Source organism: Mustela erminea, chromosome 5, assembly GCF_009829155.1.
Source record: "Mustela erminea isolate mMusErm1 chromosome 5, mMusErm1.Pri, whole genome shotgun sequence".
NCBI lineage: Eukaryota > Metazoa > Chordata > Mammalia > Carnivora > Mustelidae > Mustela > Mustela erminea.
In genome coordinates, this window is record NC_045618.1 from 82318888 (window position 1) to 82339155 (window position 20268).

Below are 20268 nucleotides of genomic sequence, written 5' to 3' on the forward strand. Positions count from 1 at the left end.
CTTGATACTGGCTCCTATTACCAGCCCCCATCTGGGTTAGGAGAAAAGGTTACTTATGTCAGAAATTACAAACTGCTGGAAAATGGGAAAGTGTTTATCACCCATTTGAAAGCGTTGCATCCTTCAGTAATTAGCAGACTGATTTTCATGCATTAGGTGTTTATTTAGATTTAAAAATGTACTGCTTTTATCCATTCATGAAAGTAATATAGTCATGTAGAGAATTTTTTAAAAAATATGGATTATCATTAATAAAAATCACATCTCAGTCACCTGTAGATAAGCACCATCAATACTTTGGTCCATTGAGAATTTTTTCCTGTGCATATATACTCTTTTCCTTTTTTCTTTTTTTTTTTTTTTAAGATTTTATTTATTTGACAGACAAGAGATCACAAATAGGCAGAAAGGCAGGCGGTGGGGGTAGGGGGGGAAGCAGGCTCCCTGCCAAGCAGAGAGCCCAGTGTCGGTCTTGATCCCAGAACCCTAGGATCATGACCTGAGCTGAAGGCAGAGGCTTTAACCCATTGAGCCACCCAGGCGCCCCTACTCTTTTCCTTTTCGGAACAATTGGGACCATGCTTTATTAGCTCTTTTATCCTACTTTTTTTCATTTAACATTATATCATGAGCATTTCATCATGGTTTTAAGTATTCTTCTAAAATGTCACTGATTTAATGTTTTTCTTTCTTTTTTTTTTTTTTTTAAGATTTTATTTATTTATTTGACAGACAGAGATCACAAGTAAGCAGAGAGGCAGGCAGAGAGAGAGGAGGAAGCAGGTTCCTTGCTGAGCAGAGAGCCCAGGGGGCTCGATCCCAGGACCCTGAGATCATGACCTGAGCTGAAGACAGAGGCTTTAACCCACTGAGCCACCCAGGCGCCTCATGTTTTTCTTATTTCTGGGAATTCAGATCCAGTTTTTTCCTTTTATAGACAAGTCTGTGATGAAAATTCTGTGACAAATCTGAACATTTCCAATTATTTCCTTAAGGTAAATTAGAATTATTTGATTGGGGCACCTGGGTGGCTCAGTTGGTTAAGCATCTGACTCTTGATTTCATGTCTTGATGTCAGGATTGGGCTCTGAGGTGAGTACTGGGTGTGAAGCCTGCTCTGAAGCAGGCTTCAGAGAATCTGATTCTCCCTCTCTTTCTTCCTCTCTTTTTGCCCCTCCCTCCACTGAAAAAGAGAATTATTTGATCAGTCTGTGTCAGCATCTTAAGGTCTTTATAGATAAATCAACTTCAAGAAATGTTGCATTATTTTATCATTTATTCATTCTCTTACATATTTAGCAAGCCTTTACTATGTGCTTGATACTGTGGAGGGGCTAGGATTTTAATGGTGGATAATATATTCAAGGTCCTTGACCTTAAGCTCCTAGGGAGAGACAGATAAACAGATAAATGATAAAAGATAAAAGAATAAGATTGTTAGTAGTGCCCTGAAGGAAACTCTGATATGATAGAGTAGGACTCTCCTTAGGTGCTGAAGGGAGGGCTTTTATGAGAGATCTCTTTTAATTTGAAACCTGAAGCACTGAGAAGGCACTAGTCATGGAGGTGAGGGTGGGGGTCTGCTGGGAAGAAGAGAATGGCAAGTAATGAGGTTGAGAAGGTCGGTAGGGCCAAAGGACCAAACCATGGTTCTCTGTTAGGTGATAGGGAGCTACTTAAAAAAACTAAGCATGAAAATATGTTTATAGGTATCAGCAGATTAATGCATTATCAGTTTTCCTGAATACATGCACTGTAACAGAAGATTCCTAGAGAAGTTTCCTTAACTCAAAGGAATGCCCCACTGATGGAATGTGGGGTACTATGATAGGTGGCCTCTCAGATCACATTTTACATTAGGTGGCCTACATTTCCCGCATTAGGGAGTTCTTTCCAGGTTGTATTTGTTTCCACCACTGTCCGGGAGTCTGCAAAGGTATCTTGGCATGGCTAGCAGCCATGCATGGACCATGGTTCATATCTCCCCTTCAGTTAAGGTTAATAAAACTACCCAGTCATGACTTTCTTGGATTTATTGTATATGTCTACAGCAATGGAATTTGTTAAGATGTATTCTTAAATCTTTAATTTAAATATGCTTGCCACAGTTGCACTCTTTGTTTCTATACAATAACACATATTATAATTTATTTATGTATTTATTATAGGATTATATATTCTATATAATTATTATATTCGATCTCTATACAGATAATGCATATTAGATAATCAGGATAATTTCTTATATAGAGAATTAGGAAAGAATTAATTTCAAAAAACCTCATTATTGTATGTGAGATACAGATTGAGATTCAGCAACAGGAGCTGTTTCAAATTCTAAATCCTTGGCTTTGATTAGTTTGTGTTTATATTAAAAGTCAGGCTCTGTATTCAGCTTTCAGATTTATTTTTTAGTATTGTGCATTGATGTTTACTGAGAACTTTCAGATTTATACATATTTATAAATGAAAAGCTTATTTATTTATTCTTTTTGTGTCTGGATTTTACTTCTTACCCATCAAAAATAAAATGACCCTTTATTAGAATTCAGACTTTTTCGAGACCACTCCAAAATCAAACAAGATTATAGCCAGGAAAGCATTCTTTTGATTCTTTGCCTAAAAAAGCAAGTCTAGACAATATATTCTGAGTGTTCACTTTGACAAGATATATTATAAGCAATCAAAACAAAGCTGTCTTGCATAAAAAGCAAATGAAGTCAACAAATGTTTACAGTACATCAGGACCTGAGCAGTCACTGTGAGGGCAATGGAGTAGTGTATAATCTGTGCCCTATAAGAGCTTACATGCAGTATAACAAGGGAGACAAAGGTAAATTGAGTGGGGTGGGGTGTGGAATTAGGACTGACATGTAGGAGTTTCTACTATGGCCTAGGAATTGTGCTAGTTGCTTCCATGTAAATTATTTCATGTATAACAGAATTCATTACCATACACCAAATTCTTTAGTATTTTCCCACTCTCCACCCATTCATCCATCTTTAGGTCATCCACAGTCCCCACTACCCTTGCTCCCCTCCCACATGCAATCATCACTAAATTCTGTTCTGAATGCTTCCAGTAGCCTCCTGTCTGGTCTCCTTCCTCTGTTCTTTTCTCTTATTAGCTCATCTTCTTTCACATTGTGCACAGAGTGAACTCTCTAAAAGACAAATATCATTAGATTAATTACAACTCTTTTGGGATGCAAGTAACAGAATTCATTTAAAATAACCTAAGCAGGGATGCCTGGGTGGCTCAGTTGTATAAGCCTGTGCCTTATTTATTGGACAGAGAGAGCAACAGAGCACAAGCAAGGGGAACAACAGAGGAAGAGGGAGAAGCAAGCTCCCTACTGAGCAAGGAGACCAACACTGGGACCAACCAGGACCCTGGGATCACGATCTGAGCAGAAGGTAGATGCTTAACAAACTGAGCCACCCAGGTACCTCTGAATCCATGGGTTTCCAAAAACTCCATCACATTTCTTTTTTTTAAAAAATAAATTAAAAAAAAAATTTAAATTAACATATAGTGTATTATTAACCCCAGGGGTACAAGTCTGTGAATTGCCAGGTCCCTCACATTTCTGACAGTTTCAAATTTTTTCCCTTTGGGAGATAGGGGCCAGGGGTTTTTGTTGTTGTTTTGTTTCCTCCCCTCTCTCTCACCATTAGCACCCCAGCTTACCACACTGGGAGGATATTGCTAGAAATGATACGAAGCTGCAAAACTCTAGGGACAAATTAAGTGGAGAGAGTGACAAAATAGTGATGAATTGTTTAGAATTCAAGAGTGGAGCTCCTGTAACAAGGAAAAAGGTAATATCATGAACCAAGAGCACTGGATAGTGAGTGATTTTTAAAGAAGTTCTGTCATGTTTCCATAGCACCTTCTGTGTGAAGTTTACTTTACCATTTATCACAGTTCATTCTATTTGTCTGTCCATGTGGCCACATGCACATTGAGCTGTCAGCTTCCTTAAGGCAGAGACTCTTGCTTATTAATCTTTGCATCTATGGTGCTTGGCATATAGCATTTGATATATTTAGATGTCCAAAAAATGTTGAATATCCTCCACTGATTATAGGATTGTAAAGGTAGGGTCTGTGCTTCTTCATATAACCTATAAAGCACTTGGAAAGGGTAACTGAACACAAATTACTGAAAAATGAACTAAGCCTTTTCTCTGTCCTTTTTTTTTTAAAAAATATTTTTAAAGTAAGAATTGGGACCAAAAAAGGTGTGAAAAGAGAACCAAAGCACTAGGGTTGGATGAAAAATTTTCCGGGGCCATGTACAAAAGCAGCAAAAGACTACCTAGTATGGGGGCACCTGGGTGGCTCAGTGGGTTAAAGCCTCTGCCTTTGGCTCAGGTCATGATCTCAGGGTCCTGGGATAGAGCCCCACATGGTGCTCTCTGCTCAGCAGGGAGCCTGCTTCCCTTCCTCTCTGCCTGCTTCTCTGCCTACTTGTGATCTCTCTCTCTCTCTGTCAAAGAAATAAATAAAATCTTTAAAAAAAAAAAAAGACTACCTAGTATGTGTGAGGACAGTGGATGAGAGAGAATACAGGGGATTTTAAGAACTGAATTGTGAATTGTGTGTTCTTTTCTTGGTATTTGCAATTTTTTAAAGGTCCTTTTTGTTCTTGGATTGTGTTCTTTTGATAATACCAGATAGAACTCCATGGGTCACAAATTTTTAAATTTTTTATTTGTTTAATAAGGATCTGTGAAAAGGAGAAGAAAAAAGATAGCTAGAAGAGAGGACAGTGAGGGTTAGAAGAAAAAAGGAGGGAATTTCAGGACACATTAATGTCAGAATGTACAGAGGAGATCCGTGAACGTAAACCATACACCCTGATTTACATTTTGAAAATAATACATTTCATTTAAATTATATATAATTTTTTCTCTGAAATTAGTGATATTTTCACTCAGATATAAGAACTTGAGTTTTAGGGAGAGTTGAAAGACTTAGGAGAAGTTCATTTGGCATTAAGAAATTGAGCCAATCTTTTATTCTAAATTAAATGAACACTGCATAGTAATTTTTATTAAAGAAAGGAAGCTTTAACATTAAAAAAACCCTCTATTATTATTTTTCAAAATGAATTATTTTATAGTAGAAACCAAAACTCCTTTTTTTTCCCAAGGAAATTGAGTATTTTTATATAGAAGCATCATTTTGGGAATCAGTAAAAATACTTTTTTTCCTCAATGATATATTTAGATATTGAGACTAATATAGTATATTATATTAGACTTTACCCTAAGGAACTTTAATATGCAACATCAAAAATATTCAAAAGGCAATAGAAATAAAATGAATTTCAAGAATGAATTCATTTTTAGGAACATGTGTAACTACTACAGTTATGTTATATAATCCCAAATGAATAAATTGTAAATGTGCATAAACAAGCTAGAAGCTTATCTTAAAAGTTTCTTGAGGCTTGTTCACATTTTTAAAAGTCAGGCTATTGATTACAGAATCATAGAGCTTGAGAACGGAAAGGGACTTTTAAGATGATTTTATTCAACTCTCTCATTCTATAGATGATTAAAATATGCTAATTAGGTATCAGCAAAACCGAAGTCTTCAATAATGGCTCTCTGTTGGGACAACATTTACTTCAATCTAACCATTCCTTCACCAAATCACCGCAACACACACATGCTGAAACGTGGAAAGAACAAAAACAAGCTAAGAGTTCTCTGGCATTGATAATATCCCCTCATGCTGAGCCAACAAAACCTTGAAGCAGAAAGGAGGTTGTCTTTTTTTAGTTGAGTTTGCCTCAGTGTTATAAGGGTGGATGTAGAGACAGTAGATGACTCCAGTTGCATGGTTGTGGTGGCCAAAAGGAATCATTCTTATCTTCATGGGATATGGTCCACATGGTTGTTACCAGATGATTCTAGAGGGACTGCTTTCAGTGTTTTGTTGTCAAGTCAACCTCGAGTGGGAAGATCTACAGCAGAACAGGCTGGTGGGTTCCCACTGACCCATCTTACATTTAGAGAAAAGATCCATGCTTCTGCCATGAAACAAATGAGTGAAGGCAGTCCTATGAGCAAAGTGGCCTTCAAGTATCTGCTAAGGTGTGACTTTCCTACTTTCCAACCCCATCATTGGAATTAATCCAGCAATATAGCAGTTTTTGGTTTACATGCTTTTCTAGATGACTGGAAATAAATACCTTGAGGATAGGGATAGTTTTCTTCCTCTTTGTATGTCAAACACCTTGCACCTGGCAGATATTTCGTAACATTTTCTTAAAAAGATTTTATTTATTTGACACACAGAGATCACAAGTAGGCAGAGAGGCAGGCAGAGAAAGGAGGAAGCAGACTCCCCACCGAGCAGAGAGTTCGATGCAGGGCTCCATCCCAGAACCCTGGGATCATGACCTGAGCCGAAGGCAGAGGCTTTAACCCACTGAGCCACCCAGGCGCCCCTTACATAACGTTTTTGAATTGAATATGTTGCTGTTGTTTTTTGGTCTTGTAGGGTCTTATCACCTACATCTGGTCAAGAATAATTTTAACTGAGTCTTGAAATAATAAGAAAGATAAACACTGAAAATATGCCTTTAATGCCCAAGGCTTTATAAAAGGTACAAAGATGAATATGTCCAGGACTCTCCTTTGGAGAGACTCATATAGACACGGGAAGTTTATTAGCATGGTAGGTGCCATAATAAAATACTACAGACTGGGTGGCTTAAACAAAATAATTTCTTTGCTCATAGTTCAGCAGGTTAAGAGTCTGTCAAGGGGTTGGTAGGGTTGGGTTTCCTCTAAGGCCTCTCCCCTTGCCTTGGAGATGGTAGACTTCTCCCCAGTCAGATTGGATTAGGGCCTACCCTAAAGACCTCTTTTTACTTTCACCTTTTTAAAGGTCCAGTCTTCAAATACAGTCACATCCTAAGGTACTTGGGTTAAGGCTTCAACATATAAATTTTGGGGAGTCACAGTTTAGCCCACAATAGGAAGAAAACAAAAAATAAATAGCTTTAGAAATAAGTCAATAAAATATAATTATCATATGATCTCTCTGATATGAGGAATTTGAGAGGCAGGGTGGAGTGTGGGGGCTGGGTAGGGAAGGAAAAAATGAAACAAGATGGAACTGGAGAAGGAGACAAACCATAAGAGACACTTAGTCTCAGAAAATAAACTGAGGGTTCCTGGGGGGTAGGGAGGAAAGGAGAGGGTGGCTGGGTTATGGACATTTGGAGGGTACGTGCTATGGTGAGTGCTGTGAATTGTGTAAGACTGATGATTCATAGACCTGTTCCCCTGAAGCAAATAATACATTATATATTAACAAAAAATTTAAAAAAAAAACACACAAATAGCTTTAATACCATTCAACTCTGATGAAAAGGATCTGGGAGAAGGAGTCTCTGACAGGACGTCAGCAGGTAGAATGAAAGAGTATACTGATAATTAGAAAGGACAGTCTCCTATTACTGGAGTCTAGAGTGATTTGGTTTCTGACACACCATTGTCACCTGATTCAGATTTTCCTTAACAGAATTCACCATCCTTTTGACTTGACCGCTTGGTTAAGAGAGTTAAAATTATAGTGGTGCCAGATCAGGCAGAGTTTTCATCTTTAAATTCAATAAACCTAACTGGTGCACCCACTGTTGGAAACAAATCTGGTAAACTGTATTACAAATAATTGGCTCAGAACAGCAAACTTTGCAGGAGAACTCTGAGAAGTTCGAGTCTTAAATGGTATCTAGAATAATCAGAACATTCTCTTGAAGTTATTTTACGAATTTTTGAAAATCTTATTTGGAAAGCCATTGTCTAACTGGGTGAGATGATCTTGCATGAACTACACTCACTTTACATGTTACTTTTTTAAATTTAAATTTTAATTTTTTAAAAGACTTTATTTATTTGACAGAGAGAGAAACAGTGAGAGAGGGAACACAAGCAGGGGGAGTGGGAGAGGAAGAAGCAGGCTTCTCGCAGAGCAGGGAGCTCAACACAGGGCTCGGTCCCAGAATTCTGGGATCACTACCCGAGCCGAAGGCAGAAGCTTAATTACTAAGCCACCCAGGCAGCCCTACATGTTACTTTTTATGTTACAGTCTTTAACATACAGTACAGTAGGTTCTTAGCAACTATTTGGGAGTTAGAGCCTCCTGATTCTAGTCCCATTCTGCCAGGTTCTCTCCTATGTTGCTTATTCTCAGGCAAATGGCTATTGTCAGTCTGTTTCCTTTGTTGTCTGTAAAACAGGGGTTCTTGCTTTACTTAACTTTGTGTTTTCTGGCAAGATACTTAACCATTTGATAACTCATTCATCTGTGGAGTAGCAATTGTAGGAATATCTACTTCATAAAAGTTCCTCTAAGGACTAAATAAATGAGTATAGGGAAAGCACTTAAAATAGTACCTGGCATTCAGTAAGCATTCAGTAGGTATTACTGATCATTAGTATAGTACCAGCTTAGTTCTGCTTAATAAACATTTGTTACCTGAATGAATGATACTGATTATGCGTAGTTAGAAACTGGTGGCATTCTATAACTAGGCATACATCCAAATTTGTATGGTGAAGGGCCGGCCACTGGTAGGGAACAGTGGCTTATACTAGTGATGTGCAAGTGAAGACATGGAAGTAAGTTTCTGATGACTTCCTGTACCGGGTGCTATGCTACACCTCCTTCGGTGAGAGGGGAAAATTCTCTGAAAAAAATCAGATAGTTCCGTAAAACTTTTGCTTTATTTTTGATTTGGCACAGAAGGAAGGGTGCAGACCTCATTCTGAGCTGAAGGAAGTTCAGGGAAATTTTTGTTTCATGTTTCTTTTTTGTCTTTGGTATATAGCAGGGTCAGCTAGTGCTCACCCAATATCCCTTCCTCCTTCTTCCTTGCCATTAGAGTCCTGATTTTGTTCTGGTATCCGCTCCATACCCTTTTGACACAGGAAAATCCTGATTAGTCTAAATCGCTGATGGTAAACCACTCCCCACCATCCCAACAGCAAAAGTCTCATTTAGGAAGGGGCATGAGACAGGGTTCTGGCCAGTGATAAAGGAGGGGAAATCTACAATGGGGGTTTCTAGAAAATATTTTCTTACTCATAAAAAGACACACAGGCCAAAGTACCCTCTTCTTCTGCTGCATACTGCCATGTCAAGGTGGAATATTTGGCATTGTGGCAGCCATCCTATAAGCTAGCTATTCAAATGTAAACAATTTTTCTGCTAGATCAATGAGATTCAATCTATAGCAGAAACTTAAGCCTTGATGTAAATGACTTTCTCTATGTCTCATATGATGTTTGTGATTATCTGGTTATTACATTCTAGATTTTTATTTATTTATTTTTAAGATTTTATTAAAAAATAGAGAGAGAGAGAGAGAGCATACAAGAGGAGGGGGGCAAAGGGAGAGAGAGAAGCAGAGTCACCAATGAGCAGGGAGCCCAATGTGGGGCTCAATTCCAGGACCGTGAGATTGTTACCTGAGCTGAAGGAAGACACTTAACCACCTGAGCCACCCAGGCACCCCAATATTCTAGATTTTTAGATTCTTGATCCAGCGCATTTCAATATGTTGACAGTTTTTAGAATTAAAAAAAGTGTAGCTTTAAATCTCTCACTATTTTTATGATTTCATTTATTTCTTTGATAGAAGACTATCAAAGATTGAGCCACCCAGATGCCCCTGTTTTCTTAATTTCAGTTTGGGTTGTTATTGCTAATATAGAGAAATATAATTGATTTTTTGTGTCCTGTAATCTTATGAGTTTTTTTTAAATCTCAAATAGTTTTCAGTAGATCAATCAAGATTTTCTATATATGAGATCACATCATCAGCAAATAGAAATAGGTTTACTTTTTCCTTTCCAATCTCGATTTGTATTTCATTTTCTTGGCTACTTGCCCTGGCTAGAAATTCCAGGACAATGTTGAACAGAAGTGGCTAAAGTAGACATCTTTATCTGGCTCCTGATCTTAGGGAAAAAGCATTCTGGCTTTCACTATTCAGTATGATGTTAGCTGTGGGCTTTTCATCCATGCCTTTTTTTGGGGTGCCTTGAAAGAGAAGAGATAGCAAGGAAACAATGGAAAAATAGATGTTGGTGGGTCTGACATTGATAGTCTTGTGCCCTGTCTTTTGGACAAAGCCCTAAAACTCATGACTATTTGAGGCATCCAAGAATAAAGCCTGACTATGGCTCCATGTGGATAGTACTAGGATTTGAAATAAAAATGCAATTAAGTTGTAGAAAAACAAACCAAGTTATATTTCTTCCTCGTTGAGATTGGAAACTGTCTCTAATCACTGTGCTATTACTAATCATGGAATAGCTTTTATGTAAGGTGTTTTTTCACTCATAATTACTAGTAGGTAATATAATAATAATTTCAAGTAATGTACTCTTTTTGGATGCCAGTCCTGTTCAATATGAATCAATCTAGTGAATAAAATTAGTGAATAAAATTTTAAAATGCTAAAACATTTTTTGGAATTAGTATTGATTTGTTAGGGCATTTCCTCTGGATATAGTAGGGTATCTTTAATTGATTTGGAGTCAGAGAATAATACATTTACAGAAAAGTTAATTTCATTTTATACAGCAATCAATGACATTTTAGCATGTAAAGACTGTTGGAAACCTAACTGAAGATTTGAATCTTGACACGTTCCCTTTTACACATTCAAAGGAAATATTTATTCATCTGTATAAGATGAGAAATTATACTTTCTTATTTTGTAGGACTGTTGTGTAATCAGAAGCAGGGTTTCATGCAAAATGTGGACATACATTATGATTTTCCTAGCAAGATAATTACTACACTGCATTTTAATTAAAGGAAAAATCCATCTAAGTTCTTGAATTTGGCACTGGAATTCAAAACAAAAAAATACTTAAAATATTCTTTTCTCTACTTTTTCATTTATTTATTCATTTTAAGAAGCATACATTATTGTATCCATTTGAGTTTTTATTTCATTTCTCCATTTTGAAAATTTAGAAAAAGCACCGATATTGTTGCTATGTCTCTACCACATACTCACTCAATATAATTCTGTCCTCTGGCTTCAGACACTACCACCTTACTGAAATTGCCCTCTTGGAGATGACTTCTTGTCTTTAAACCCAACAACTCACCTGTGTCTACTGCTGATCCTTTCCTCCATTCTTCCTTACTTCTGTGGCATAGTATCAAACTGCTTTTTCTCTTTCTCAAACTATTCCCATTTCCTTTGCCAGTTTCATTTCTTCTTGTTTGTCCCCTAGGTATAGACATATTTCATCATTTTGTTCTTGGCTCTCTTTTCTTGCCTATACATGCTCATGGTTTCACTTGCTTTCTTTCTGCATATATTTCCTGTAGTTGTTAGTGGTTATCATGATCAGATACTTATTCCCCCTCAATTTCCATGGACTCATTAGGGTAGCAGGAGAGATAGATGTGGCTTGCAAAATCTTAGAAAACTTTATCATTTTCATGATTAGTCCTGTTACTATAGGGGCCAGGGATGTGATGTAAATATCTAAGACAGATTCACAGGAATTAACTTTGATGATGGTTTATATTTCCTACCTCAATAAACGGCAAACCCCATGAGGAACTCTCTATTGTATCCCTAACATTTAGCAAGTGCCTGGTGCATAATCAGCACTAAAAATAAATAAATAAATAAATAAATAAATAAATAAATAAGAAAGAAAGAAAAACACATCTTCAACATCAACACATTTTCAGCCACTTCTCAGTTCTCTCTTATACCATACTAAGTTTTCATGCCACAATGGGTGGGGGTGTGGGGGTGGGAAGAACCTCACTGTAGATGATGTTTGTCCTGAGTGTTTTCTTGAGTTCTCTTAGAATATTATGACATATAGCATCCACCCATGAACCCTGGAAAAGTTCCTTGACAGCTGCAGATACTTTAGAGATGAATCTATTGCTATTCCAATTTTCATCAAACTTTGAAATTCCATAAATCATAACAATACTATCTAACTATGGTACAGTTCCAAAGGAACTATATATTATTGTAATAAAAAGGAATGTAGGGGAGGTTCTGTAAGGGGCCTAGAAGAAAGGGAGTCAATGGGTAAAACTTCAGTATCATGTTTCCATCTCTGTCTGGGAAACAGCTGATAGGTCCCAAGGAAGAAGCTTTATTACCTCTTGGCAAAAGTTTCTCTGTGGCTTAATGAATGCAGGAGGCTAGTACCATTCCTGACATTGTTCAGCTCATTCTCCCAGCTTTGATTCTGTGATAAGAAGGATTCAGATATTCTACCTACCCTACATATATTTGTCTACAGGTATTAACTAAATAATGTGAACTCTACTATTGAGTCAGTAGTTTATGTTTTTCATTTTAAAAGTGTGTACTTTTAGCATGAGTTAATTGTCCCAAATCCATTCATCTCTGGATACACTGACAAAATAGAATTTCTTTGACCTGAAAAACTAGAGGTCATACAGGGAAATGTAGTAGCTGCATCAAGGAGATATCACTCTGTGAACAATAAGCTAACCCCTTTGACAACATGTCTGGCTCTCCTATCTCTGACTCTGAAATCTCTATTTCATATCTTTTGTTCTAACTTTTGAGTTTCAGTCATCTGGACACCTCCATTTGGATATCTCAGGTCCATCTCAGACTAATTTCTAAATGCAAATTTATCATCTGAAACTCCTAGTCCAACATTACTGCTTTGGATTTCTTCATATGACATCTAGTCTTCATAGCATTTACTCGTTTTACCTACTGTCTGTCCTCTTCCACCAGAATATAAGCTCCACAAATGCAGGGGTTTTTGTATGTTTTGTTCACTGCTGTTTTCCCACTACCTACAAAAGTGCCAGGCATGAGGTGAATATTTAGTGAATATTTGTTGAATGAATCTTTATGCCAAATTTGCTCCTTTCTTGGACTAAAGTCCTTACAAGTATTCATAACAATACAATTTTCTAATTTATTCAGACTCAGATCCTTGTAGTTGTTTTTGACTTTTCCTTATTCTCTTCCTATATCCATTTAGTAGACCAGTACTTTCCATGTTGTTTCTAAATATCTTATAAGTTAATGTTATACTTTCTGTTCTCCTTGCCACCATTATAAGTTAGATACTTGAAAACTCTGACTGGGACTATGAAATAGAGATTTACTGAGTCTCATGTTCTCTAGGTTTTTGTTACCCTAATTAATCTTACAAATCACTGCCAGATCAATCTTACTTGGATATCAGCTCTCATTATGTCATTCCCTTACTTGAGGCTCGGCACTGTTTAAGTACAGAATCCTCAGTCTAGCTTTTGGAACTACCACAGTATGACCACAATCTGTCGCTTCAATTTTATCTCCTACTTTTATTTACAGATTCCTTATGGCACAAACAAACTGGGCTACTTGTTCTTTGAATACTCTTTGAACTTTCCTATCTCTGTACTTTCCTCATGCTACCTACTTCAGGAATGTTCATTACCAGCTGTTTCTTGTATTATTTGCTTTTGTAAAGCTAAATGATATCCATATACTACAATCATTTTTTTAAAAAAAGATTTATTTATGAGAGAGAGAGAGAGCAGGGGAAGGAGCAGAGGGAGAAGGAGAGAGAGAATCCTCAAGCAGACTCCCCCAGTAAGAATGGAACCTAACGTGGGGCTCTATCCCAGGTCCCCAAGATCATGACCTGAGCCCAAAATCAAGAGTCGGATGCTTGGGGCACCTGGGTGGCTCAGTGGGTTAAGCCTCTGCTTTTGGCTCAGGTCATGATCCTGGGGTCCTGGGATCAAGCCCTGCATCGGGCTCTCTGCTCAGCAGGGAGCCTGCTTCCCTTCCTCTCTCTCTGCCTGCCTCTCTGCCTACTTGTGATCTCTCTCTGTCAAACAAATAAATAAAAATCTTTAATAAAAAAAAAAAAAAGAGTCGGATGCTTAAGTGACTGAACCACCCAGGAATTCCTATAATCTTTTGGTTCATCAGTTTTAAAAACTGATTTACTGTGGTAGGTGAAGATTTAGCACTTTCACACTATCACACCTCTGTGCCAGGTATCTCTTATTTGTCCTTCCGGTTCCACCGACCACATGTTCTCTCTCCTAGGAGTCTTATCCGTCTCATCTGTATAGACCACATATACTGGCTTCTTGTTGGATTTGGGTCAATAGAGGTCTGAGGGAAGGAAGAGAAAGAGGTTAGGGTATTTATTATCCAACTCCCTTTCAGTATCCCTCAAAAAAAGATTGTTGTTTTTTTTCACAGTGGCCTCCTCCCCACACCCCTCTTCCTTTGGGTTTTGGTAATAGCTTCCTTCCTCCTTCCTTTGGGACTAGGGAGTCTAACCTTGTGATTCCTTTACATTCCACCCATATCTGTGTGAATTATTCCTTTATAAATATATCCTTCTGGTTTATCCCAATTTCTGTGTACCATTTGTTTCCTGATAGGATCTGACTGACAGGTGTACTCTCCTTGCATCCTCCCAATTTAAATAAAAATTTATGGTTAAGTCAAAATTTATTGTTTATATTATGACATTACAAACACTAGTATATTTTCTTCCTGGCATAGCCTTTCGTTTTTCCACAAGTTGGTTATTATCTCATTCGCTTAGTTGTCTATGCAATTTTTGCTAATTCTTACCAGGAAGACATTGAATACATTAGACATTCTATAAATTCTATTTATTCCTGGAAATCTCCCTCCTGGGCCTTACCATCTTTCTGTTTAGTCATGCTTAGGAATTGTCTGGAGCTGTTATCAGTATCTCCAGAATGCTATGAATCTCTCTTTCTTGATTTACTTTTTTGTCTTTCTGGAGCATGTGCTCTAGTAGCTTCCTAAGAAATGATACATGGGAGATATTCCTAAGAAATGATACATGGAAGGTATACTTTAAGAGGCTTTGAATATCTAAAGAAGTCTTATAATTTGGTTGGGTATAAAATTCTTGGTTAAAAATGACTTTTCTCTCAGAATTTAGAAGGCATTGCTGTATTCTAATTTCTTGTGTTTCTGTTGAGAAGTGCAGTGTCATTCTAATTTCCTACTTTTGAATGTGGCATTACGAAGTGTTTAGGATATGTGTCTTTGTGTTGGTGTTAAGATGCTTTGACTGCAGTTGGCCCTTGACATACTCTTTCACTCTGAAGATCTCTGTCCTTCAGTCCTGATATCTTCCCTGCATTACTGTAGAAGACAATCTCAGCTGCCTGGTCATTGACATTTCTACCTATATTCTTTACTAACAGTTCTGATTTTATTTAGGCAGCAATGTGCCTATCATTGCTGTATCCAGACATGGTAATCCCATTCTTATTTGCCAGATACAGTACTTGTTTTTCCAGTTTACCTTGTAACTAATGGTGGTTGTGTATTGCTTTTCTGATCAATGAAATAAAAGCAGTCTGCTGGAGGGAGGGAGAGCTTCAGTGAATGGTTTTATTTTCTGATATGAGTCAGATGTATGGGAGAAGCTCATTGTATTATTTCTGTTTTCCTGCTTTGGATGTGATTATGGGGTCCTGGGGTCCTGGGATCAAGTCCCAGGTTGGACTCTCTGCTCAGTGGGGAGCCTGCTTCTCCCCTGAGTGCCATTCCCCCTGCTTGTGTACTCTTTCTGCCTGTCTCTCTGTCTGACAAATAAATAAATTTTAAAAAATAATAAGAGCAGATGCTCTGCTTTTCTGGGTCAGTTACTACTGTTCCTCTGCTTCCTATCTTCTAAGAAGATGTTGACATAACTTGTTATTATCTTCTCTCTCATTTTCTTTGTGCTTATGGGTTTACAACTTTTTTACTTCCCCCTTTTTGGTGAGAGCAGATAAATAAGTGTGTTCAATTAGGTTTTTTTTTTTTTTTTTTTTTTAATGGGAAGGGGAGCTTAGTAAGTATTACATTTAAAATTTGTTGAATTGACTTAAGATACTTGGATGCCTATGGTAGCAACTAAACTTTGTCAATTCATAGGACTTCACTAACGAATGATTTATTTTTTATTTTTTTAAAAGATTTTATTTATTTATTTGGCAGGCAGAGTTCACAAATAGGCAGAGAGGCAGGCAGAGAGAGAGAGAGAGGAGGAAGTAGGCTCCCTGCTGAGCAGAGAGCTGGATGCGGGGTTCGATCCCAGGACCCTGGGATCATGATCTGAGCCGAAGGCAGAGGCTTTAACCCACTGAGCCACCCAGGCACCCCTAACCAATAATTTATTTAATGTATTATTGTATTCTAGGTTATCAGATATCCACTTTGATTTTTCTTCTGTGTTTTTTAAAATAAATTTTAAATTTTAGAATAGTTTTAGATTTATGGAAAAGTTGTAAAATTGTACAGTGTTTTCATATACTCCACACCCACTTTTCCTTATTATAAATATCTTACCTTTGTTCATTACACTTATCACAATTAATGAACCAATATAACATCATTATTATTTAAAGATTTATTTATCTTAGATACAGAGAGTGCATGCATGAGTGGAGACAGGGGCAAAGGGAGAGAGAAAGGAAGAGAAGTAGACTCCCCACTGAGTGTGGAGCCCAAATTGGGGTTCAGTCCCACCACTCTGAGATCATGACCTGAGCTGAAACCAAAAGTTGGCTGCTTTAATTAACTGAGCCATCCAGGCACCATGTATTGATAGATTGTTTTTAAAGTCCATACTTTGTTCCGGATTCCTAAGTTTTTTTACCTAATATGCTTTTTCTGTTTCAGAATCCTATCCATTAAATCCCATTTACAATTGCACCCAAAACCATAAGATACCTAGGAATAAACCTAACCAAAGAGGCAAAGAATCTGTACTCAGAATCCTATCCAGGATATGACATTATATTTATATTTTGTTATTTATTTATTTATTTTAAAAAATATTTTATTTATTTGACAGAGAGAGAGGGAGGGAAAGAGAGCACAGAAGATGAGGGAGCAACAGGCAGAGGGAGAGGGAGAAGCAGGTTCCTCGCTGAGCAGGGAGTCCAATATGGGGCTTGATCCCAAGACCCTGAGATCATGACTTGAGCTAAAGGTAGATGCTTAACTGACTGAGCAACCCAGGAGCCCCTAATGACATTATATTTAATCATTATGTCTCCTTAGGCTCCTCTTGGCTATGACAGTTTTTCATACTTTTCTTGTTTTTGATGACTTTGACAATTTTAAGGAGTGGAAATTAGCTGTTTCATAAAATGTCCCTCGGCTGGGATTTCTGTGCTATTTTTCTCACAATTAGACTGGGGTGATGGTTTTTGGAAGGGAGACCATGGAGATAAAGTGCCATTTTTATCACATCATATCAGGAGTATTGCAGTATTGCAATATAGTTCCAATGTTAACTGCCTGGGGTTAGCAGAGACTCTGGATTAATGGCACAGTCCCTAGCAAGAATGGCTCACATAATTCAGGAGAGAGCTTACTTACTTAAGCATATACTTAAAATTATAGTTTTATTATAAAGGATATAAAACACAGAGCTTTTATGTCCTTTTGCTATGGAATCAGGGTGTGTCACTCTCCTGGCACAGCATGTGTTCACTAACCAGGAAGGTCCCCTAAGCTTTGGTGTTCAGAGTTTATACTGGGGTTTCCTTACATAGGCACAATTGACTGAATCATTAGCCATGTGATTGATCTCAATCTCCAGTACACCTCCCCTCCATGGCAGAGGTTGCACTTGGGTAATCTTACCTGGTCTAAAGCCCCAACTCTCCAATTACATGGTTGGTCACTCTGGCATTGCCAGCTTCCATCATAAGTCCTTTTGTTGTCATAAACTCAGGTGTGGTCCAAGGGGCTTAAAAATGACAAAGATACTACTATTTGGGAAATTCCAAGAATTTAAGAGTTTCCTTTCAGGAACCAGGGATAAAAACCAGTCAATTTTCTTTTTATTTCACAATTACATACTGTCAACATGACTTATCACATTTATGCTGACTTTAGTCACCTGGCTGAGGTAGTGTTTTTCAGGTTTCTCTACTGTAGTTTCTTCCTCTCCACTCTTTTCCTAGTATACTCTTTGGAAGAAAGTCACTTTGTGCACTTTGAAGGTATAGGGAGTTATTTATGCTCAACATCTTTGAGAGGGAAGTATTTACATTAAATTATTTTGAATTCTTTGACAAGGGAGATTTCTTTCCCCACACTTAATTATTTATTCATGATTTATATCAGTACAGCTTTATGCATATTTTATACTTTCAATTGTAATTTAACAGTACTTTGTTTATTTTATTGCTCAAGTTTTTCAGCTTTGGCCATTAGGAGCTCTTTCAGTTGGATCCTTTGTCTTTGACATGCCCCCATCACTATGTTATTTTTGTTTTTCTTCAAAAAGCACTTCCTTACTTTCTGGCACTACAATATGCTTCAATCTCATCTTGTATATTTCCTGTATCAGTCCAAGCATTAACCATTTCTCCAAGGCTTAGTAGTTCCTTTTTATTGGAGAATGATGTTACCTACATTCTTTTAAACCTGACTCCTTGTTTTAACTTTATTTTTGGAAATAATATTACCAGTCAGTGCTCATTCCCATTTTGATTTGGATGAGATTACCAAAATCTGGAAACTCTAAATCAGAGCCTCTCAATTCTCTCGCAAGGAGAAAAAACAGAGCTTTAAGTAAAAACTGCAGTTGTAAGGACACTGAATGTTTACTTTTCGGTAACCTTCAGAATCCCTGAGGATGGAATTATCTCATGAGATAGAGAAGTGAAGCTCAGGGAACTAAAGGATGAAGCTATGGAAAAGAGCAAGAGAAAACACGGTTTGACTTTTTGTCTTAATTTGTATTTTTGGAGATATAACATTGGAATTCTCTCTGAAAGGCCTGGGATATCTTTTCTTCTCACTAACACTTTATTATGAAAAATACAGACATATAGCAAGGTTGAAAGAATTTTAGAGTAAAATAATTTTACAGTGCAATCTATTCACACTACCTAGATTTTATTAACTTTTTATTCTATTGCTCTACCACATATCTGCCCATCTAGTCACCCCTTTTTCATCAGTCTTACTTTTTGATGCATTTTAAAGTAAATTGCAGACATTATACTTCTCCCTAAATACTTCAGCGTATGTATCAATAACTAGAGTTTAATACAGTTGTTAAACTGTAAAATTTACATATTATAACGTGTAAATCTTATGTGTATATTTGCTGAGTTTGAAACATACACATGGGTAAGGCAAACCACTATGATAATGTAGAACATTATTACTCATTATTATTAGTTCTATCATGCCCCTTTCCAAATAATCCATGCCCCCACCTCCTCCAGAGGCAATAACTGTTATAATTTTTTCTCTACCTTGGATTAATTTTGTGTGTTCTAGAATTTCATATAAATGAAATCAAAGAGTATGTACTCTCGTGTGTTAGGTTTCTTTCACTAGCATAATGTTTTTGAGATTTATCTATATTGTTTCACATTTGTTCCTTTTCTTGCCTTTATTTATAAATACACAATAGTTTGAAAATCTTTTCTTCCATTGAAGTACATCTGGGCTATTTCCAGTTTGAGGCCTTTATAAATGAAGCTGTTATGAGCACTTGCATTTGAGTTTTTGTGGGATATGTTTTTGTTTCTCTTGGGTAAATGCCCAGGAGTAGAATTGCTGGTCATAGGGTAGGTGTATATTTAAGTCTTCTAATGTCAGACTATTTTTCCAAGTGGTTATATCATTTTAAAAAATCTCTATCAATAATATTCTTAAGAAAGTTCCCTGTCAGTGTTTGGTTCTGTCATTCCTTTAAATTTTAGACATTCCAGTGTGTATGTAATGACTGATACATCACTGTAATTTTAATGTGCATTTCCCTATTGGTTAGTTATGTTGAGTACTTTTTTCATGTCCTTATTGGCTTACTGTATTTGTGTACTTATTGTCCTTTTATGAAACATCTTTTCAAACCTTTGTTTATTTTCTATCAGATTGTCTCTTTATTGTGAGTAGTATTTCTTTATATTCTAAATGAGTGCTGTCCATTGGAATTTTCTGCATAATCCAATATGTTTATTGTGAAAAGTGCCTAGTACAAATGAGGAAGTATATATATATTTTAAAGATTTTATTTATTTATTTGAAAGAGGGAAGGAGAACATGAGAAGGAGGGTCAGAGGGAGAAGCAGACTCCACATCAAGCAGGGAGCCTGATGTGGAACTCAATCCAGGGACTCCAGGGTCATGACCTGAGCTAAAGGCATTTGCTTAACCATCTTAGCCACCCAGGCACCCAAGGAAGTGTATTTTTAAT

At 37.0% G+C, this 20268-nt stretch overlaps 1 long non-coding RNA gene across 1 annotated transcript in view; it reads left to right on the top strand.

Moving 5' to 3' along the window:
* LOC116589837 overlaps positions 1-20268 on the top strand; it is a 38571-nt gene that overhangs the window by 16663 nt on the left and 1640 nt on the right. The window lies entirely within an intron of this gene.